Source organism: Lactuca saligna, chromosome 4 (assembly GCF_052625555.1).
Source record: "Lactuca saligna cultivar CGN05327 chromosome 4, ASM5262555v1, whole genome shotgun sequence".
Taxonomy (NCBI): Eukaryota; Viridiplantae; Streptophyta; class Magnoliopsida; order Asterales; family Asteraceae; genus Lactuca; species Lactuca saligna.
Genome location: NC_136420.1, coordinates 333697246 through 333721898, shown reverse-complemented (window position 1 = coordinate 333721898; position 24653 = coordinate 333697246). Strand labels below are relative to the sequence as shown.

The 24653-nt window shown below is 38.3% G+C and overlaps 1 long non-coding RNA gene and 1 pseudogene across 2 annotated transcripts; both read right to left on the bottom strand.

The window, feature by feature from the left end:
* Window positions 1-829: 829 nt before the first annotated feature.
* Window positions 830-2881, bottom strand: LOC145044156 (uncharacterized). Its single transcript, XR_013681235.1, has 3 exons — window positions 2832-2881; window positions 2496-2548; window positions 830-885 (listed from the first exon to the last, which is right to left on the bottom strand). It is a non-coding gene; the product is annotated as an uncharacterized LOC145044156 (long non-coding RNA).
* A 15379-nt stretch (window positions 2882-18260) lies between these two features.
* LOC145044155 (methyl-CpG-binding domain-containing protein 9-like) lies at window positions 18261-24569 on the bottom strand (annotated as a pseudogene). Its single transcript, XR_013681234.1, has 9 exons — window positions 24450-24569; window positions 23980-24024; window positions 23039-23884; window positions 22481-22966; window positions 21491-22150; window positions 21320-21397; window positions 20665-21072; window positions 19481-20320; window positions 18261-18770 (listed from the first exon to the last, which is right to left on the bottom strand). The product of XR_013681234.1 is annotated as a methyl-CpG-binding domain-containing protein 9-like (transcript).
* Window positions 24570-24653: the final 84 nt, after the last annotated feature.

The window sequence follows — 24653 nt, the reverse complement described above, 5'->3', positions numbered from 1 at the left end:
AAGTGATCTATTTCTCCAAATTCGCAACTATTGATTTGATTTTTCGATGTAATCTTACAAAGAGGGCATTATGGTAAATTCACAATACTTGGTTTGATTTACCATTTTAATTGATATGGCAAACGGCGGAAAACATAACCTATTCCACTCTTTGCTATTTAGATTTCCAACTTAATAACAATTACCAAAGTGCCCTTAACTTGGAATGCTATATAAATTTCTAGTTTAGCAATACTTACACACTGTTTGGCAAACTAGTTGAAAAACTAACTTATAAATAAGCTATCTCAAACTAGCTTATCAATACGCTAGCTTATAAGCTACATTATAAACTATGGTAAGATACTTTTATTGTTTTAACAAATGCTAAATTACAGTAAGCTAACTTATTTTAGCCAAACATGGCCTTAGTAAGATTATTATAATTTAACCTTAAGTTCTCTCTTATTGAGTGTTTGTTGATCCTAAATAGAGAAGCCCAAATGCTTTGTTTGCTTCTTCCCTTTTGTAGGATTTGAACTATGAAATCTTGTTTTGTGTGTTGGAATGAAATGAGAAAGGTGTTGCTTGGTGACATTATTTTAACATTCCAAGTAATTATAAAGAAAATGGATATAGATATGAAAAAATGGAATCATTCCAGCATTTCATCCCTTCATTTCAAAGCCTACCAACCAAGAATATAATGTTACTTCTTAAAAAGAAATAACACCAAACATATGATGGAGAAAATGAACTTAAATGGTAAAATAACTATCTAAAAGATTTATTATATTTCATTCCAAAATTGATAAATAAATCAAACCCACAAATTGAATGGTAATGAACCATACCATTACTTTCTTCATTACATTTTTTCCCCATTGACTGCTGGTCAAGAGAAGCCTACAGCAATGAAAATATGTTACTTTTCTTCATTACATTCCACCTCGTTATTATAAACAAAATATGCAAAGGAATGTTATAAAAAACATAATAGCCAAAAACAAGAATAAGAAACACAACTTCAATTTTTAAAGCAATAAGATAGAATAGAAAATCAACCAAAATATTGAAATGACCAAAAAGATAATCAAACAAACATGAGAAGAAATAAGTTATAATAATATAAAACTACAAAAGCACATTGTCCCTTGTGAAAATTAAATACATTTACCATAACTAGTAACAAAGTTAATCATTTCAGAAGCTTATGTTTTGCAATGTATACTTTATATAAGTATTACTAATATAAGTACACTTTATATAACTAAACTTTATTTTATATGATAGGTCAAAGTCAATGCACATTTATGCAGCAACATTCAATCTTTTCCCAATTTATACAGCAAAATGGCAACAATATTTTTCTTAAATGACACAAGATATATTTAAGCTTGGGGATTCAAAATTAGCAAACAAATTCTCTTTCCCTTTTTATTTATTTTGAGAAAAACTTGCCTTTTAATTATCTTTTCGGGATCTTTCTTCTATCATGTATTCTTATATAGTAAACTGAGGGGCCAATGGATGCATAGCAACTTTGACACACATTCAATACTTGGCATATCGATCCTATTAAAAAGACAAATAAGAGGCCATATATATAGTACATAATGAGACTTCAATATTATTTACCATTTCTCACTGCCATCATAACTAAGTTTCATATAGAAATGAAATAAATTACCTACAACTACAGATACTTGCAACGGAACTATTGCATAATAATCAGGGGCGAATCGAAGGGGATGCCGGGGTATCGGATACCCCTCAAATCTTTTCCGGTAGTGTAATTGATTTAGGAAATTTTCGTTTTATTTATTGTATATATACGCATCTCTTCACTCATAAACACAAACTAACAATTGGTCTACTGGTTAAGATGCTTGCTTATTGAAGCAAAGGTCTTAGGATCAATTCTTGTTTCTTACATATCCTTTGTTTTTACCACACCTGTAAACTAAACCATTTCGTCTATTATGTAAACTTGTTATCCACAAGCTTCATTTGATACCTACTTTGAGTCTCATATCGATTCAAGTATTAAAATATACTTCAACTTTGAGTCCCATATCAATTCAAGTATTAAAATATAATTCAACTTCATGTTTATATAACAAGACTTAAGGTTAGCTATGGATTTGATTAAAGTTTGAATTTAAAACTAAAATCGAACTGGGAAACCCATGTACCCTGGAAAAAAAAATTGGTTTTCCTAAAAAAAAAAATTGTAATAACCCTTTACTTTGATCCTGGCTCCGCCACTAATAATAATTACTATGCGCAACAATCATAATGAACACCAAGGTGATTAATTTCATCTTAAAAAAAATTGCACTTCTCCCCACAAACTTTTGCTAACTAACTTAAAAACAAAATTTTAATTTTAACTTCGATAAAAAAATCCTTCTACAATTTAGATTTTCTTACCAAAATAGAGAACCAAAAAAATAACAATAGTAATAATAATAATAACAATAATAATGAGAATAACAATAATAATAACTTGATACCTTCAATTGCCATTGCAAGTAGTCAGATCTCTATCGTGATTGCGCCTGTATATCTGCATGTTATGATTTCAAAATTGATTAATTAGTAATGTGAAATTCCAAATAATCTTCTTTTGTTCGATTGAAAAAAATGAATAAGTAATTGCATATTTACAGAAATAAATCAATTCCCCAATTATAATTTTGATTGCACTTCAAATGAATAGTCTTGTTACAATAGGGTTGGATTCATTCAGATATCAAATTAATTACACATAAGATTGATGTACGTTTAAATTTTTTGTTGTCAGATTAGTTTCTTGTCAGTAATGTTCATTTTGGAAAATGTTTGTTTACCTTCCCATATAAGTCTTGTTGGCATGAGAAGATTACCGGCTCACTTTTTACATGTAAGGTGTCAAATAACGGTCAAGGTGGACCCCTTTTCACCATCACAAGGTCCAATTACTCAAAATCACCTATTCAATATGGTCAAACCATTCTACGTCGGGCAGCCCTTGATGAGCATGACAATGTTGTGACCGTTGTGACCGAGCTGGCCAAGATAGATCCGCACAACAGTGATGAAGTAGTGTATGAAGATGTAATTGGTGACCTTTGTTTTGAAGGATCTTCACCATCTTCAACATGGAAGCTATTATTAAAAAAGATTGTTGATGTTTACGTAAAAAATTATCAATTGGAATGGTGGTGGCGTTGTACAGTTATTGTAGGCATGCGAAAGATTTGAATTTCTTATCATCTGTTCATTCCATGAACCACCTCAGCATAGATCTGGAGAACTTTTTGAGTGTGTCAATGTGGCATCTGTCGTTAAAAGTGACAAAGAGACTCGTCAGTTTTCAGAGCTAATTAAAAGCAAGATACTAGAATGATATTTTTGTCTCACAAACTTTTGCTAACTGACTTCTTAAGTCCCTAACTAGTAAGAATGACTGGGACAAGGTAGGCTTTCAAAATTGAACAAAATCCTTCTCGATCTTTTTGTTAGTTCGACCAATCGGTTTGGCATCGGCATCTAGATTTTTTTTTTTCTTTTCAAAACAGAAATAAACCAGGAAATCGATTGCAAATAATTTTATACCTTCGATTGCAGTTCCAGAGAACCAAATTCCTGATGGGATGGCGGCTTATTGGCTTATACCAAAAGGAGGTTGGATTTGAAACCTACCGTCCACCGACAACCTGTCACCCTCCGCATATCAACAAACCAAGAACATCCGCCTCCATTTTCCGCCATGTCGAAGAATCAGATTATCCAAGAACAATCGCCGGTCTCCGATGGCTATAGAGGGGCGGCGTCTTCTTCGCCATTGTCCAACCCGGGTTTGCCCCGGGTGACATGGCCGCCATTGTTTTGTTTGACAATAGTATATTCGGCGCTTCACCTGCCAACTTTGGGTTGCCTTTTATTCTATTGTTGAAGAGAAATTATCCGAATAGTCCCTATAGTTTGTGTCCGTTTTTCTTTATTTATTTTTCTAACAAGAAAGGTCCTTATAATTTGATTTTTTTCAGTTTTATTTTTATCCTGCCATATCTAAAAATACTATTTTTTTTTCTTACTAATGTATTTTTAATTAATATATTTCTTATATATTTGTTAAATTAAAGCCTCGGTGACTGTTGATGATCAATGTCAATGTCTAACCCCTTTACCTCCAACAATTACTGTCAGTCCACTCCGGCAACCACCATCAACCACTCCAGCAGTCTAGCCAAAACCAAATCAAAACCTACAACCAAAATAATTACCATTAAGTTTTTCATTTTGATCTTCAACCTATTGTTAAATGAACCGAAAGATCCAAACGACACGAATTATAAAAACCATATCGATACTTATCACTAACAAATGTTATTATCAAATTAGAGTATAAAAAATAAACTGAATCAAGCTACTAACTTAAGACTAACAAACCATCATGTCAATCGACACCAAAATTTTGTAAATTACATGTGGATAAGGCATTAAATACCTTATAGATTCTTGTCGGGAAAAGGAGATGGGGCAATCGGTTTGAAAGAAGAAGAGAATTCATCCTATTGTGAACCCTAGAATTTGATAGAAGTTAATTGCTACAAAGAATATGAAGTCAAAGAATAGATAACGAAACTTTTTAACTACACCTCTACAAGAAACGACAGCTAGGCCTCGTTGGTTGGATATGTAGCCCTCATTTTCTCTCAATTTGAGATGCTTTATAGCCTAACCCTTTGGATTGAGGTGGTTTATGGGTTTTTCGAAGAAGGCTTTCGATAGGGCGGCGGTTGTGTTTCTACAAAGAAGACGGTAGAGATGGAAACAAGAGAGAGAGAGAGAGAGAGAGTAACGTTAGCAGGTGTGGGAGTTAAATAACATATTAATATAGTTTTGTATTTACTGATAACATAAAATATAGATAAAATTAGAAAAACAAATGAATAAAAGTAATAAATAGTCTTTATATATATATATATATATATATATATATATATATATATATATATATATATATATATATATATATATATATATATATATATATATATATATATATATATATATATATATCAGCCTAAAAACCATATAAAAATTTTCATTTTAATTTAAGGTTACAATCATAAGTTCAATTCCAAAATTCAATACATCATCATAAAAAGTCATCAGAGTGTCAACAACAAAGTGGAGAGTGAATGTTGCGCCATCAAGTCGGACCCTTCCCTTTAGAACCGGAAGTAACTTAAATCATAATACAAACGGTAAGCTAACGCTTACTGAGTTTTCCCAAAATAACACATACTAGTCATCTCAATGGGCCCCTCCCTCGGGTTTATTCAAACCTAACACAAGAATGGGCCCTCGCCTTAGGGCCTCGCCCAGGTATATATTTCAACCCAAATATATCACAGTGGGCCCCGCCCTAGGGTGTGTTTCAACCCGATCACAACATGGAACATACAATAACTAACAAATTGCATAAACATGTAATGGGTCAGCATTGGTGCCTTCGACCCGTAATACCGGGAAGAGACTCACCTTGGTCTGCTAAAAATAATAATTGCCCAACTACCAATCTCCAAACATCTCACACTGAATAATTATACAAAATACCTTAACTACAATTATGACACAAACCCAACCAAGGCCCAAAGTCCCTTTAATAAGGCCCAAAAGCATTTTCCTTCAAATAGGCCCAACCATATTTAGCCCATTTACAATAATGGGCCTAAGGCCCAAAAGGCCCAACCCATGACACTAGAAGCCCACAAAGGAGACTAGGTTCACCTAACCTAACCAGGTTAAGGCCCACAATACAACCCTAAACTCTTAGGGTCTAAAAACAAACCCGCCACCAAAGGCCTAATTACTGTAGCCAACGGCTAAGTACGCGGGGCATACTCAGCTTATATGCTAAGAGTACATGCTTAAGGTTATGTATGTTTTGCGTACGAGCTTGTACATCAAGTGTACTCCTCTGACTTGCCAACTTTGCATTTTAGCTCTTATTTGGTTAAGACACTTGCTCCAATACTCTGACCTCCTTTATGTGGTTAATCACGTAAAGTTGCCAACTTTACATGCATGCATGACTTAGTCAAGCCCAAAAGACCAAAACAAGCTCTAGAGGATATCTAAAGAATAAATGAGCAAGGTATGAGCTTTATACCTCTAGAATCTTCCTAAGATGATGAAGATGTTGGATCTATAAGCTTTACCACACCCAAGGATTGCACCACAAACTCTTCTCCTTGTAAACACACCCAAAAATGGCTTCCTTTTGACACTCCAAACTCAAGCTCACTTCAAATGGCAATTAGGGTTTCTAGGGACGTTAAGAGACAATGAAGGCTGATAGACATAAGGTCCAAAGGTTATAAGTTGGTTTAAATAGGACACAATACCAAAATTTTAGGGTTTCTAATACATGCTACGTACGCCCGCGTACGAGGCTCTGATGCTCGATGGTGTGCACCCTCGTATGCTAAGCAAACATGTGTGTATGCCCAGCATACGAGGGGAGGGTCCTTAGCCAAAAACATAATATTAGAAAATAAAGGAAAATTACCTGGATTTTTAGATGCTACAACTCTCCCCCACTAGAATTAGACTTCATCCTCGAAGTCTGCTAATGCCAATAAGTCTGGGTAGTGCTCTCCCATCTCGTCATCTGGCTCCCAGGTCCACTCAGAGCCTCTCCGGTACTTCCATTGCACAATTACCAAGTCCACCACCTTATTACACAGAGCTTTCATCTTTCTATCAAGAATTGCAATGGATTTCTCAACATAATTCAGGCGCTCGTCCACCTGAATGTCATTTAACGAGATCACTACAAACTCATCGGTGACACATTTTCGCAGTTGAGATACATGGAAAGTGTTGTAGATTTGACGAAATTCATCTAAGAGATTCAGCTGGTAAGCAACCATGTCAACTTGGGGAGAAATCCGAAATGGACCAATGAATCGAGGACCCAGCTTGCCCCTCTTTTAAAACCAAATGAAACCTTTACATGGTTACACCATCAGCAATACGAAATCTCCCACCTGAAACTCGAGATCCAAACGACATCGGTCAACATAGCTTTTCTGACGACTCTGTACGACTCGCAGCCTATCGCACACCTGCTGAATCAACTCAGTGGTCTTAAGCACCACCTCGGTGCTTCCCATGACTCGATGACCAACTTCCCCCTAACAAGCCAGAGTACTACACTTCCTTCCATACAAACATCTCGAATGGGGGTCGGTCAACACTAGCATGATAACTATTGTTGTAGGGAACTTTGCTAGTGGGAGGTAAGTATCCTAACTCTTTTTGAAGTCTAGAACGCACGCCCGAAGCATATCCTCGAGCGTCTGGATCGTCCGCTCGCTCTGCCCATCAGTCTGGGGGTGGTAAGTTGTACTGAAGTACAACTGAGTACCTAACTCCTCATGAAACTTCCTCCAAAACCTGGAGGTAAACCGAACATCGCGGTCTGAAACCACATATATCGACACTCCGTACCTGACTACCACCTCCCGAACATAGATATCCGTTAATTTCTCAGCGGATATACTCTCAGCAATCGGAATAAAGTTTGCACTCTTGGTCAGCCTGTCCATAATAACCCAAATAGAATAAACACCCCGTGTCGTCCTAGGTAATTTCGTGATAAAATCCATGGTGATCTCCTACCATTTCCACATGGGACGACCAACGGCTGGACCTTGCTGTGAGGCCTCAGATGTTCGACTTTGACTTTCCTACAGGTCAGACACTGCTCAACAAACCAAGCAAATTCCTTCTTCATGCAGGGCCACTAGTAGCTCAATTTCAGGACTAGGTCCATCTTCGTGGCCCTCAGAAGGATAGAAAACTTGGACTTATGATGAGCCTCCTTCAAAATCTTCTACCTCACCCCACCAAATGTCGAAACCCAAACCCTACCACACTGGGTTAATAATCCCCGACTATCTCTGACAAACATCGAAATCTGCCCTGTAATCTGCTCAGTCTTCCTATTCTCCTTTTTTCAATCCTTCTACCTGATCCTCCTTGATCATATCCATCAATGGTGAGGTAACTGTCATCCTCAAACAAATATCTCGGATTAGAGGATACGCCGCCTTACAGATCAAAGCATCGGCCACCACATTGGCCTTCCCGGGGCGATACAAAAACTCGCAGTTATAATCTTTTACCACGTCTAACCACCTCCTCTGCGGCATATTCAAGTTCGGTTGATCCATCAAATAATTCAAACTCTTATGATCAGTGTAAATAGTACATATGACCCCATACAATTAATGCTTCCAGATCTTGAGGGAAAACACCACTACCCCTAATTCCAAATCATGAGTGGGGTAATTCGCCTCATGAGGCTTCAGCTACCTCGAGGCGTAAGCAATTACATGCCCCATCTGCATATGGACAACTCCCAAACCCGAATAGAAGCATCACAATAAACCACAAAATCATCTAATCCCTCGGGTAACGCAAGAATTGGGGCCTCGCACTATTTTTGTCCCAACGTCTCAAAGGCCAACTGTTGATCTGAACCCCACTGAAAGGTCACATTCTTTTTGGTTAGGCGGGTAAAAGGCACTATAATCTTGGAGAAATCCTGAATAAATCTCTGATAATACCCCACAAGACCCAGGAAACTCCGAATCTCGGATGAGTTTTTTGGGACCTCCCAATGCATCACAGCCTCGATCTTGGTCGGGTCTACCAAGATATCACCATGGTTAATGATGTTCCCCAAAAACTACACCTCACACAACCAAAACCTGCATTTGGAGAATTCGGCATAAAGCCTCTCCCTCCTGAGAGTCTCCAACACCTCTCGCATATGCTTTTGTCTTGGAGTAGACTAGAATATCTTCAATGAAAACAATCACAAACCGATCCAACTTCGGCCTGCAAACCCAATTCATGAGATCCATAAATGTTGTTGGTGCATTGGTGAACCCGAATGACATCATTACAAACTCGTAATGCCCATAACAAGTCTGGAAGGCTGTCTTCTGCATATCCTCATCCCCGATCCTTATATGATGGTATCCCGACCTAAGATCAATCTTGGAAAACCAGTATACACCCTGAAGCTGATCAAATAAATTGTCGATCCTCAGAAGCGGGTAACGGTTCTTCACCGTTAGCTTGTTTAATTCCCGATAATCGATACACATTATGTGTGACCCATCCTTTTTTTCACGAACATAATCGGTGCTCCCCTTAGGGAATTGCTTGGGTGAATAAAACCCTTGTCTAGCAACTCCCGCAACTGCGTAGACAGCTCATGCATCTCAGGTGGAGCTAGGCAATACGACACCTTGGCTATCGGAGTCGAAAGATGCATCAAATCAATCCGGAACTCAACTTGCCTCTAATGAGGGACTCCCGGTAGCTCCTTAGGAAAAACATTGGGAATGTCCCGCACAATACGTACCTTGCTCAAATCTGTCGTGGTCTCCACCCTTGAATCTGAGACATAAGCTAGAAACCCAGAACAACCTTGCTGAAGAAGCCTCCTAGCTTTCGCTGCTGATTAAAGAGTTGGCCCAAGTGAAGCTCTCTCACCAGTAATGACTAGTTATCCCCCACTTAGGGTTCGAACTCTCACCAACTACCGCTCACAATCAATCACGACACCATTAGGCCCCAACCAGTCCATCACGATGATCACCTTCAATCCCCTCAAGAGAATCGGTACCAAGTCGATAGGAAACCTCTTGCCGAACATGTTTAGAATACTTATACGGAATACTCTCACGATTCTCATAATACGATCATTAGCGATCTCCACTTCCATAAGAGAATCCAAAGTCCTCGGAGCGTCTCGAAACTTCTTGATGAGCGCAAGAGATATAGAGGATTTGGTAGCCCCAGAATCAAAATAAACATGAGCCGACAATCCATTGACCAAAAAGGTCCCTATAAAAGATCATGACAATATAACCATAATAGGAAATCAATAAAAGATAGAGATAGTACACATACCAGTCACGATGTCCGGTGTTGCTCATGCCTCGTCTGTGGTCAGCTGAAATGCTCTGCTCTTCACCGCAAGAGCCTCCGCCTTGCCCTAGCGGCCATCTGTAATCCTCAAAGTGGCGGGCGCAGACACCGCCACTGCTCCTCCAGATAATCTCAGACAATTGGCTTTTTATGGCTAGTCTGGTTGTATTGAAAAAAAATCAAAGACCTCTTAGGGCAATCCTTGCTCATGTGGCCTGCCTGACCATAACCGAATCATCCTGATCGCACAAATCGATAAGGTCCATCATGCGACTTGCTGCACTTGGTGCATCAGTCCCAGCCCGACTGGCCTCTGTTGTGAACATCGGAGGTCTTAGGCTTTTTAGCCTGTCCAACTGCCGTCTGAACCTGCTCTGGCTTCCGCTTCATCCGGAGCTCTAACTCGATTTCCCATTCATAGGCCTTCTCAATCATGTCATTCAGGGTCTTGCACCCTAAGAAGCTCACAAACTCTCGGATATCATCCCTCAGCATAGCATAATATCTCGTCTTCCTCATCTCCTCATCCACAATGTACTGCAAAACCAACAATGCCCTCTCCCTAAACTTGTTGGTAATCTCTGCTACAGTCTCTATGGTTTGGTGAAGTCCTGGAACTGTTGGATTAGGTGTCTAAGCCCATAACTATAATTGGTATGCACTTTATTTGATAGTGCCATGGTCCTTTTAGGTTGCCATTACCATAGCAACTAGACATGATGAGTTTTGGAGAAAGAGGTTAATTAATGGTTTATTAATATATTATAAGAATAATATATTAGTTGAGAAATCATATTATTTAAGCAGTATTGATCAGAAATTAATTTGGAATTAATTTAGTGATAAAAAGAGACTGATTAAAAGTAAGGGGGCTGATATTGCAAATCATTGATAGTTGCAAGTTGGGTTGATGGACTCCTAAGTTAAGGAGTGGACGAAATCTATAGGAAGCCCATAAAGATTTTGTCCAAGGGGTTTCTAGAAGAATTCCATGGATTGCTTAAGGCTTAAGCAGATAATAAGGGTTTCCATCTAAAACCCTAGCAGCTCAGCTATATAAAGGACCCTTGGCTTATAGTTTTCGGTCCCTATGCACTCTTAGAGAACCCTAGCCGAATTCAAGAAGCCTCCATCACCTCTCTCTTGTTCATCCTTTGCTAAGTGGTGTATGTGACTCCATTAGAGGTGCAACTCTTGAGGCACTAAGCTTGTGAAGGTCAAGATCAACCTATCAACAAGAAAGGTATTCTTCTAACCCTAATACGATTAGATTTTGTTTTTCTTGTATGCTAGATTAGAGTTTTGCTTTGGAAAATTAATTTGCATGTATAACTTGAGAAAAACCTAGATCCAAAGCAAATAGGGTCATGTGTGCACCATAGGAATGTTATAATTCTCAAAGCCCATCAGGAACTCCCTCACCAGCTGCTGCACCTTAATATCTGGTACAAACTCCCGATCAAACCTTCGCACAAAATATTCCCATGTCACCAAAGTCACACCCACTGTCCCTACTGCGAGGGTAACCTCCTATCACCAGTCCCACGCTCTGTCCCTCATCATGCAGGACGCGATCCCACCTTTGCTACATTGGGGCAAAAGCTTGCGCCCTGGGTATTCTCCATGTCAGTGATCCAACGACGACTAGCGATGGGGTCCTTAACCTTAAGAACTCAAGCGCAACGTACGCCTTGAACTCCCGAAATAAGGGAGTTTGAGTCCCAATATGTCCCACAGTGATCTCGGTTCGGAAAGACCTGAGCCGCTCCTCCATAGTCTCCATGATCCCCTCGTTGACGGTATAGAAAATCACAGGGTAAGTGTTAAGAATGTCGTGAGTAACCTTGACTGTGAGAAGCTCGCGCAACCTCTCATCAATATGTTCCGCACCAGAACCTGTACCAGATCTCGTGCCTGATCCCGAATGTGAACCTCATTTTGTAGCCATCACTATCCTCAAACTGAAAATACAACATAGAAAGTAATCAATAAGGAAGTTTGAAGGGACTCCTCCCCACCGGACTCCTTAGAGTTTCTAGGTTTGTCCTTATCTCGGGTACATGTCTTGTGCTTTCAATAGTACGGGCCCAATACTAGCTTCTACACCTACCTGTACCTTCCCCAAGGCCATCCCTAGTGCCTCTAATCCACCCAAACATAGATAAAATATGACCCACAAACACAACACATACGCATGTCCTAGAATCTTCTAGGATTTATCAGTCCTCACAGAACCAGAAACCTCAATCAACACTGTAGGTTGCCTTATGCATGCAATTTATACATATATAAAATGACATAGACTGTCAAATAAATCTTCTACCCTAAGACCATAACCAAACAAGGAACAGGAAATAAGGCAAAATCCATCATTCTAGAGCTATGCAATCTTAAACATATACAACTTTGAAAGCATACACTTTACAAATAATTAAATCAACATCAATTCCAAGAAATATATTCATAACATTGCATTCTCCTAGGCTACAAGGCATCACGTAAATTAGGAAATTTTATCACATAACCCCTAAAGGAATCCTTAGCCCTACTCTAGCATGAAATTCACATATTAACATACTAGTTTCCATTTATAAGCATGGTTTAACATTGAGAAACAGTTACTTGAGCTCGGCAGTTCGCACACATTGCACTCTCCCTTGCTACTTAAAGAAAAACTTTTTCAGAGAATCCTGATTCTTTTTCATTTAAAAAGGTTATCATTTCCTCAGTTTGAGTTCTGACACACCCCACAGTGTGTTTGAATCCCTCAAACCAAGGCTCTGATACCAAATTGTAACAACCAAAAAACCAGAGAAAATTTGTATTTTAATTTAAGGTAACAATCATAAGTTCAATACCGAAATCCAATATGTAATCATAAAAAAGTCATTAGAGTGTCAACAATAGGAAATGCAGAAAATAGTGGAGAGTAAATGTTGCACCATCAAGTCGGTCCCTTCCCCTTAGAATCGAAAGTACCTAAAATCATAATACAAATTGTAAGCTAACGCTCCCTTATACTTTGATGGCTCATCCATATCAACCAGTGTAAAATCACTGATCAATATGTCTCCTTCTGTTCTCACATGTAAATCATCAAACTCACAAGGGAGATGAGCTCTATTGGATCTACGAAGTGGAGGTGGAGATATATCATTTTTCTCAATAGGTTACTCTGCCGTGGGTTGAGGTTCCTCAACAGGTTGCGCACCTCAAATTGAGTGCTAGTGTTTACTGAAGGTTCTTCACCTTAATCTTGAATCTCTTCAAGGTCAATATGACTCTTCATTTCCATGACCCATAGGTTTGTAACTCCCATGGAGCATCCTATGGGTGGAACCCAACTTGATAATTCATGGAGCCTCTTAACCCACTATACAAGTTATGGATGATTTACATAATCAACCCATATATTTAATTAGTTATCTTTTGATCACTTAATTAATTCTAAATTATTCTTGATCAAACTAATTAAATAATATTATTAAATATATTAGAACTTATAATATATTAATAATCCACAAGTCTTATTTCTCTCATTTAGTCTATCCAATTGCATGGTGTCATGCAACCCAAATGGACCATGCCGGGTCGGGTCAAGTACATACCATAAATAGTTATGGACTTAGACACCTTATCCAACAAATAGGGTATGGGGTCCCTCCCCATGATTTTCGTTGGTGGGGCTTGAGTTTTCCATGTTACCCATGAATATGGGTTGTACCATGTATGTGCTTCCTGACAAACTATTATGTGCAGTCTCCCAATCCCATGATTTTTCTTCATCAAATAAGACATCATGTGCCACAACAATCTTTTTAGCTATAGGATTATATAGTATGTAAGCCTTGCTCCCAACTTCTATACCGAAATGAACCATAGGTACACTTCTATCTTCAAGCTTAGTGAGATGACCTCCTATCTTTTTTGCAAAAGCCAAACAACCAAATATTTTTAAATATTGCATATTTGGTATTCTTTTCTTCAAGCCTTCGTATGGAGTAAAGTCTCTCACGACCTTAATGGGAATTCTATTAAGCAAGTAAACTACATGGCGTATTGCCTCCCCCACATTGGATCAGCTATGTTCATGCTTTTCAACAACGACCGTGTCATCTTGACTATTGTTCTGTTTCTCCGCTCCACAATATCGGTCTGTTACGGAGTATACCGTGTTGTGGTTTGCCTTTAGATTCATTCTTCATGGAAGAAATTGATGAAGGCTTGTGAGTTGAACTCGCCTCCCTGATTTGTCCTTAGTATTTTCACCTTATGCTCGGTTTCCATCTCAACTTGTGTAACAGCCTATTTCGGATCGTTCGTGATTATGGTTCATGGGCTGCAACCCAGGCATGAGGAAGTCTCGGGGTTGTGACGAGTTTCTAGAAGCGTAGGGCATCTCGTCACCTTTCCGTGGATATGAGGTTCATTGGAAACGGAGTTATATCGAGGAAACAATGGAAGTTTGAAGTTTTGGTAGGATAAGTCCCTTATTTAAGAAAGGCGACAGTTGAGTACGCTGGGTGTACGTGTGTGTACGCTTAGCGTACTCATGTGCGTGATTTTTAAGTGGGGCCACTTAGTATGTTGGGCGTACCAGAGGGTACGTTGGGCGTACTAGGCACATAGTGAAAACCCTAATCTTGGGTGTGTCCCTATTTAAAGGATATGATGGCCTCATACTTGGCCACCATTCTTAGTCAACAAACCCTCTTAAACACTAAACCTTCGTTCATAGAGCTTGTGAGTGCATTTGAGAGCCTTTAGGTGATTTTGTGTGTCCTTGGAGTGAAGAAGAAGCTTTGGAGAAGAAGGAGTGAGAGTCCAGGCCCTTGGATTAGAGCATATATGTGTTGGGAGCTTCATATAGAGGTATAAAGCTTAAAGCTTTCTTACTCTTTTGATTTGTGCATCATAGTAGATTATTTTAGGGTTTTGTCCCAAAAGTTAGAGAATTTATGAGTTATTGAGCTCCAGAGACTATGATCAACCTCCTTAGAGTGTATTTAGTGGTGTTCTGTCATAAAATCAGGACTTGGACGTTGGGATCAAGCCATGCATGAGATATGAGCATTTTGAGCTAAGAAAGTGAGAGTTTTGTGTGTTTGTGACCTTATCGGCCATGCAAAGGCTTAAAGTCACTGACTTAATAGAGTAAGAGCTATTAGGGAGTCCAGATCTGTGATATGAGCCAAGGTCTTAACTGATTAAGACCAAATGAATAGAAAGAGTGAATCTGGGAAGTACAATGTACGTAATTCCAATACGCCCCGCGTACTGAACAAGTGTCCCCGATGGCCAATTTGGATTCGTGAGTACTCTGAACATACCAAGGGAGGTACGTCCCGTGTAACCTCACTGTGGACTTTTGGGCTAAGTCTCATTTTGGGCCTTGAGTGTTGGGCCTGGAGTTTGGGCTTGTTGCACTAGATTTTTGGACCAGAGGAATATATATATACATATATATATATATATATATATATATATATATATATATATATATATATATATGCCTTTGGCCCTTGAGTTGGACTTGCCACATAGACTTGAAAATTGGGCCTCGGGAGAGCCCATTTGTTATTGGGCCTTGGTGGGCCTAATGGGTTTTTGGTTATAGATGGGTTGGTTAGTGGTATACCTTTAGATCTAATGAGTGAGAGTTTGGACTTAGTTCCTAATTGAGTTAATTGTAGGTTTGGCTCATAGATAGAGGCCGGTGCGCAGCAACAACGTTTCTAGGGGTTGTTCATCGTCCGAGGTGAGTCTTCCCACTATACTTACCATGAGTGGTATATATGAGTGACCGGAGGGTCTTTAGTGCTTATTTGAGTTACTTCATATTATGCATTTTGTCTGTGTGATATATTTGCTATATTTTGTGTTTTACTGAGATAGGACTAGAGGGTCTAAACCGAGTTATAGGACTGGAGGGTTCCACTGAGACAGGACCAGAGGGTCCAAACCGAGCTGTGAGACCGAAGGATCCTCACTGAGACACACGACCAGAGGGTCCATGTCGAGTTATAGCCATGAGGGGCTTATTATTTGTGTATGTGGTATTTTAGGGAACTCACTAAGCTTCGTGCTTACCGTGTTGAGTGATATATGTTTCAGGTTTTTCTTAGGATCGTAGGAAGGTGCCGGCTTGATTGTACACACGAGAGAAAGAGTTATGTTTTGAGGATCCTATATTATTAATTAAACAATTATGGAGTTGCATTGTAAATTAAATAAATGAGATTTTTGTGAAATAGGTTATGAGAATTATGTGATTCTAAATGAAAATTTTGTTTAAAAATTTACAGTGTTACAACTTGATCTTTGAAGATCTTGAACTTTGCTAACGCTTCATCTTTTGATCTGAGTAGATAAACCCACATATATCTACACCACTCATCAACAATCAATAAAAAAATATCTGTTACCTCCCATTGATTGTGGCGTTATTGGCCCATAGAGATCAGCGTGCAAGAGTTCCAACGGCTTGGAGTCTCTCCACTGAGCTTCATTAAGAAAGCTTTTCCTTGTTTGTTTTGCCACAACACACCCACTAGACAAGGCATTCCGGTCACCATCCCGTTCTTTACCATTATTTCTAAAGTGTGGAAGTTAGTATGTCCCAAGCGGGCATGCCAAATCCATGTGTCATCAACTAAAGAAACTACCAAGCATGTTGGTTTTACAACCTTTAGTGCAATTTTATACAACCTATTCACCGACCTTTGGACCTTCAACACAAGCTTCCCATGCTCATTATAGACCCATAGGTGTGCATTATGTAACCAGGCATCATAGCCCACTTCAGTTAACTGACCCAAGATAAGGATGTTGCTAGTTAAACCCGAGATAAAATACACATCCAAGATCACTAACCGGTTGCCATTTTTAAATTGGAACAATAGTGTACCTTTTCCATTAATTTCAACTGTAGATCCATCATCGAACCAAACCCAACCCGTGACGTTTTAGTTTAGTTCTGCAAAGAGATTTATTTCCCCGGTCATGTGATTACTTGCCCTGTTGTCGAAGTACCACATGTTACGATTGCTATCGTTTTGACTTTCATGCAGTTTGGTATGTCCTCCCCTTCAACACACAACATGAGAGTTGGTTCATCCTCCATTCCCATCATCAAATTCACTTCTTGTTCCTGTTTCTCCCTCTTCGGGCATTCCGATGCATAGTACCCATATTGTTGACACTCAAAGCACCTTATGTGAATTTTGTCATGTGGATTTCGATTAGATCTTCCACTTTCTTGAGACGATTTCCTATCATGTTGATCACCCAGACCTCGACCTACCCAATGACCCCCTCGTGTGCTCCCTCTACCGCCTCCATCACCGTTCCAGTCTCTACCTCGACCACTAGGTGCCTTGTTCTTATGTTTACTCATTGTTTGACCTTCCTTCTTTGTGAGCAACAATGAATTTTCGCTCGTCGATCCTCCTTGTCGAAGCTTCACCGTGTCTTCGTAGGCTTTCAATTGACCTATTGCTTCCTCAAAAGGCATTTATTCTACATCTGAATATTTCTCCATGGAAGCAATAAGATGAATGTATTTCTCTGTAACTGTATCAAAGAGTTTTCAAAACAATTCTTCATTATCCAATGTTGAACCGACACTATTATACTTTGAGATCATCCCAGATAACTTCCCCGCATACTCGTCAATAGACTCTTCGTCCTTCATCCGGAGCGCCTCAAACTCACTCTTTAACGTGTGTAACCTAGCCTTCTGAACCCGTTCTGCTCCAACGAACCGAGTTTTAAGTGACTCCCACACTTCACGAGCTGTTTTCTTTTTAGCCACCTGCATCATAATATCTTCTGGTATTGCTTGGAAGATGAACGCACATGCCAATTTGCTTTTCTTCTTGCCTACAACCACATCTGTTGCCGACTTGATGGATTCCCATAACCATTGGGCATCCATTATGGCTTCCATCTTAATGGCCCATGTCGTATAAGTCGTAGAAGTGAGAACCGGGCACTGAAAGGTAACAAGGTTTTCTCTGGGAGGGTTTGAGGTGTTTGTTACGAGAGACATTTCTGAGGATCGAATGATTTTTGGCATGTAGAATTAAACACCAGGCTTGTGCTCTGATACCAAGCGATGGATTCAAAGCCTTAAAACTGAAATGATGATAACAAAGAGGATGAGTCATTATTGTAATGCTTCGCAACCAAAGCTTTATTGAATACTTCTTGACATGGAAAAAACACTTGAACAAAAAACAGAACATAAACTAAAATGGAGCTACAAGAAAGGCTGCTGTAACAAACCTATTTATTCTTACAATAAAAGTAAATAAAATGCTGAAATATTTGTCCACCACCCTAGTATCATAGATAATTGTCGACTGTTACCCATTCATAGTCAAGCTAATAACTCGGTCAACATTAATCATCATTAAAATCAACATTAATCAACAAACTCCAACTAACAACTAAAACACAGGCTAAACATTAATATATGAAATGATGTTTTGGATTTGCTCCTTGCTTTCTTGTTTATCTTGTGGCTTCTACGGTTTCTTTCTTTGTTCCATGGGTTTGTCATAGGGATGTTTCCGTTTCTTTGATAGTTTTTGGCTGGAAGAGGTGGCAGTGATGGTGGTTTTCTGGTAGCCAATGGTGGCATCGAGTGTGTAGATACGAAGAGCAAGGGCAGAGATGGTGGATGTCTTGGCAGTAGCGGCCATTGATGACCAATACCACCACCATGTGTTGTTGATATAATCTGTCTTGATCATGGTTTCCAATAACATAGTTGCTTCAACCATCTGCAATTCAAAAACATAAAAATTAAAAATTAAGAAAATAATAATAATAATAATAATAATAATAATAATAATAATAATAAATAACTAGTATTTTTAGTTGGAATTCAATCAATAAAGGGCGTGTTAGTTGGAATTCAATCAATAAAGGGCGTGTTCGGAACAGAGCGTTTGGGAACATTTGAGAGCTTCTAGCTTCTAGCATTTGACAAAACGCTCTGTTTTGAACAGAAAGCCTCGTTCACCACTACAAGCTTCTAGCGTTTAGTTTAAACAAAATGCTCCAAAGCCAAATGCTACTTCATGTAGCTTTTAACAAAAAGCTACAAGCTAAAAGCTACCCGCTACCCGCTGCAAGCTAATTTTGCCGAACACGCCCAAAATACAACTCATGCATAACTTATTTTCACAAAAATGATGAGAATTCTCACTTTTACTTTAATCAAAGAGAACTAAAACTAACTAGTGGACATGAGGATTATAAAAAATTAGAAAGTAAATGAAGTGAACATCTAGATAAAATGAAAAATATGAAAAACATCACAAGACATGATTTTAAAAGAAACATCTAGTGGATGTTGAAGCTAAATAGCAATTATGCTTTTTATAACCACACAACTTGACACATAATACATGTGTTGTGTATGTGTATATGTATATGTATATGACCATGTATGTGTGAAATCAGATAGAGGGCAATATAGTCATTTTACCTCGTATATGGTATTAGCTGATTTAACAAATGCACACCATTCAGACCTCAATTCAGAACTTGCCCTAGACCCTCTTTTTGCTCCATCGGGAAGTGCAGCTTCCATGTCCAACAGATTCATCTTCAACAATCTTAATGTATCACAACCAAGGCTGAGTTGACCGGGTCCCGGTCGATTCACCAAACCCAAATCCAAACCACAATCACACTTGTTCTTCTTATGTTGTTCAAATTCAACAATTGTGAAAAAGGTTTCATGGCATTTAACACAGTGGTATCTACATGGCAAAACGGGTTCCAAACAATCACACCTATGCCATTTTGCCATGTTCTTTCTTCTTGGTTTCTTCATTGAATCCGGATCTGTATTGTATTTCGCCTCCAGCAACTCACTTGCCTTTGTAGCAAGTCCGTTGTTATGCGAAAAGACCGTTTCGCCCTTGACGGAATTTGCTCCCGTTTGTTGACCATGTTTTGTGATTGACTTCTGCCACTTCGAGATCGAATTTCTCAATTCTCTTCTGTTGGGATAGTTTCGTTTAAGGTAATTGATGAGACTCTTGATTTGTTTGTCGGATTGGAATAAACGCCATGTACCGGAATCGGAATCACACATTCCGGTCTCGTTGACGACGATTCCGTGATGTGTGCTTGTGTTTGTGTTTTGGAATCCCCAATAGAATCTGTTCTCAGAATCAATGCCTAAAATTTCCTTGCGTAAAGAGAGCTCTTCATGATTAACATCTGGCTCTTCAATATTCACAACCGGCTCTTTCACATTCGTGCGGATAAGACTGGTTTTCAATAGCTCATCGCATAGAAACTTGAGCAACAAGGTTTTCTGCATAAAGAAAAACGTATGAGTGAATGACCATCTTACCCTTTTGTCAAAAAAGTGATGATGATCAACAAATTATTGTTTATCTGAAAACTGCACAAACTTCTAAATGACAAAACTTTAAAAGTAATATGGCTGGCAAGAAATTACAGATTGGTAGGATTTAGGTAAAGGGTAATAAGGTAAATAGAAAGGTCTAAATGAATGGAAAAGGCAACCCACCTTTCACTTAACATATTAAGAATTTCTATCTGTATTAAGTCAAAAAGAAACACACCTACAATCTTTTTTATAAATCATTTATCCAGACAGGATTAATCTAAAGAAAGAGAAAGAAAAAAACTCACTTTATCTGCATCTAATTCCCAATACTCTTTTTCCTTCAAGGCAGTGGCTATATCGAAAAGCTTAATTGTTTCTTCACAATTTTCATCAACAAATTGTAAAATATTTTCAAGACCTTCTGCTTCGTTTTCCTGCTGAGGTGGCACACAAATGGGACAAAACCAGTTGCCTTTTGGGATTTCAGAAAGAGGGGGAGTCAAACAGTATGTGTGATAGTATGCTTCACACCTATCACAAATAAGTACTTTTCCATCATCTTTATTAATCCCACATACATTGCAGATTCTTGTTTCCCAGGGTGCTTCGGGTATTTCAGTTGAAGTTAGAATCTCTTCAAGCTCCTTCTCTATTTCCTCAATAGGTTTTCTGTTCATGCTATCTTCATAAAATCTCCTAAACAGAGTCCCTACCTGCATTAATAAAATCACCTTAAGAAATCTTATGTTATGTTTTTTTAGCCTTATTACAACGTTGTATACATAAGTTAACAGGTTTCTATGCCACGCCCTCGTCCATAAATGTGTAATATAGTGCTGACATGGCAAAAAAAAGTTTGGTGATATCATTTGGACTGTGAGGAAGGATCTGAAAGCACAACATTGTACTATAATAATAATAACAATAACAGATACATGAAAAGTACATTAAGAAACAAACCTCCTTTTCATATCGCGATTTAAAAGTACGTGACATTTTATCCACCAATTTAAATTTCCGGCGTAAGTTAATCCACACCTGAAAATCAAAAAACATTAAAAAATGAATCCACAAACAATAAAACCTTAAAAACGAAACAAAAAAAAAAAAGGTTAAAAGAAAATATCTAACCTCCTTAACATCCTCAAGAAATGCTTCATGTGAAGCACCATATGCCCCATGAAACAATCTCAAATCAATGGTTCTTAAATCAATAGGACGCATCGACACAGATCCAAAAGCAACTTTTAAATAATTATCATTACAATTTAAGTCCCTTCCAACAAGATCAAAAAGATGTTTTTCCTTTTTATCAACAAGAATCTTTTTCTTCTTATCATAAGCTGCTGCCACCTGGCGTAATACCACACGACACTTTTTCATCACTGTATTTGACAACATCTTGGAGGTTTTGATGTCTTCAATTCCCATGCCAGGTGGCGATGCTGTTTGCGGGCCATCGGATACTCTGTTTAAAACATCCATTACAGCTCTCTTAGTGGGCCCAGATGCATTGCCCTTGTACACGTCTTTTGAAATGGAAGCTTCTAGAAGCTTCTTTGCCCATTCAGGTGTGTTTTTCTTTAAAGATTCACGCACACAGTTCCGAATTCAGGACCCCACATTTGTAGGCAGCTTTCTTACTGGATCAAGCACTTTCGCCCACTCTGGAATACTAAAATCTGTTTCCAACCTGTAGTTTTCCAAATTGTCAACTTTAGTCCCTGAAGGTAAAATACTCCTTTCTCTTTTCCGTTTGCCAAACACTTTCTCTACAGCTCTTCCAAGCAACTGCAAAAAAAAAAAAAGGCAAAAACAATAATCAGACATTAGACTTGGTGTGAAATTTACATTTTTGGTCCCAGAGTAAAGCCGATTTATTTTTGATTCTTATTTGAGGTTTTTGTAACGTTTTTGGTACCTATTATAAGTAAAACGGAATATATTTTTGGAACCAAAACTGCAGAAATTACCTTATACTTGGAGATCAAAAACAGTTATTTTACTTGAAACAGGAACAAAAAATGTTACAAAAACCTTAAATGAGAACCAATATTGCCGAAAATAATAATAATAATCGGAATCAAAACAGTTATTGATTTATATAAATAATAAATTCACCTGTGCGTCCACATCAGAGCCAGCAACGCCAGCTGGCGATCCAGAGAAAATAGCATCATCACCTTGCAGACAGCGAATGAGCTTCGTCTTATTACCAACAGCAGTGTTCTTAGATCCCATAAACAAGCAAGCCAAGATATATCTTCTAGCCACTTCTGGCCACGTCAGCGGATTAATCGGAAACATTTCTAAATTTACTTTTTTATCCTTGTCCTTCTCTGTATCGTTAGCATCACCGGTTACTTTGAAGGCCTTAGTCAGGAGCTTACTCACTAGCATAGGTAGCAGTGCCATGTGGACAGTAGTCAACTTGTCAACCTTATTTTTAACACAATTCATTTCTACTGTTTCCAGAAATGCCCCTGCCCCGTATCCATATGTAACAGGCCATGGGGTAAGATAAAGCTCATTTTCAAGATCTTCATACGATAAACAATCTTCTTCCACTTCGAGAACTTCTTTAAAACGGCATAAGAACTCATATACCTGTTTAGAAAAGAAGAAAGATCAGAGCATGTTATGAAAAGACAAGAATACCCTTGTACGAATAATACATACCTGAAGAAGGTCACCTGTTGCATTAGAAGACAGCCTTGAGGAAATGAGACTCCCAACAGGAAAAGGCTCCACGTCCTTTATTTTAATTTTTTTATTTGAAATTGTTGAAGATGAATCACGTAAACGATCTTTGCATAATATATATCCTGAACAGGCTTCTACTCCAGGGAGTTGTTCTATAAATTCTTGAACAAACTCAATGTCTAATCCAAATCGATACCCTCTCATCCAATTTATCAATAATTTTGAAAACTCACGAGTCTCCTTGTCACCATGAATGACAGTCGGCACACTGACACATTGTTGCGAATGTAAAAAGTTCTCCAGATCTATGCTAACCTCCTGCGTGAAATGAACAGATGACAAGAAGCTTAAATCTTCCGCATGCCTACAGTAACACTGTAGGCCACCGTTCCGGTTGATAATTTCTTCGTGAACATCAACAATCATTTTCAGTATCAACTCCCATGTTGAAGATAATGATGACCCTTCAAAATATTGGTCACCGATTACATCTTCATACACCTTCTCATCACCAATGTCGTGATCTATCTCGGTCAGCTCGGTCACAACATTGTCATGCTCCTCAAGGTCTGCTCGACATAGGATAGTTTGACCATATTGAAGAGGTAATTCTGAGCAACTCGACCTTGTGATTTTGAAAAGGGGTCCACCTTGACCGTTATTCGACACCTCACATGTAAAAAGTGAGCCGGTAAGCTTTTCATGCCAACAGGATTTATACCCAATTGGCCAAATATAATTGGCACCGTAGTATAATGGGCTTGCAATGATTTTTCCAAATGAGAGTATATAAAAGTCTTCATATTGGACCGGAAGTTGAACCTAAATGTAAACCATAAACATTATCCAAAATGTAAATAATCGACAAAAAAGAGATGAACTAAAAACGATGGTCAATAGTAAACAATCTGACTTACATTGATCTCGTGTGCCATCAATCTGATATCTAAATGAAGCGGAACCTACGACAAGTGAAACAAGTCAATCAATTGAATTACATTCAAATTCAAATTTAGGGAAATGATATATTTCTGCAAATTGGCAACTATTGATTCGATTTGTCGATCTAAAAGAGAAGATTATTTGGGATCTCACATTACTAATTAAATCATTTGGAAATTGTAACAACTTGAAGTAAAAAATGTCATGCCAACAAACCCACTTAATCCCTAGATTTAATAAAGGTGAATCGCTTCTTGATTTCGCCATCAATTCAAAAATAGAGAGTATCTTGAATTGACTAGATTTATGATTGTAAAGGAATGCAAATGACTTAAAACTAGAATACCTAGTTTTTAAGGCTTCATGAAAAAACATTCATCAATAAGTAGAAAATAAGCGATCGATAGATAAATCAATAGAAAAGATATAAAATGAGGACATTCACCTTCTAACCTTCGACCTCCTCTATTAGGATTTGTTGCCTATCTCTCAGATTTAGGGCTTTTAGGGCTCTTAGGGTTTCAGACTTTAAATTGAAATCCTCCTATTAAATAGATGCATTTTATAGACCTACACAGATCAGGTTAAATCAATGAAATCTTACAAAGAGGGTAATATGGTAAATTCACAATACTCGGTCTTTTTACCA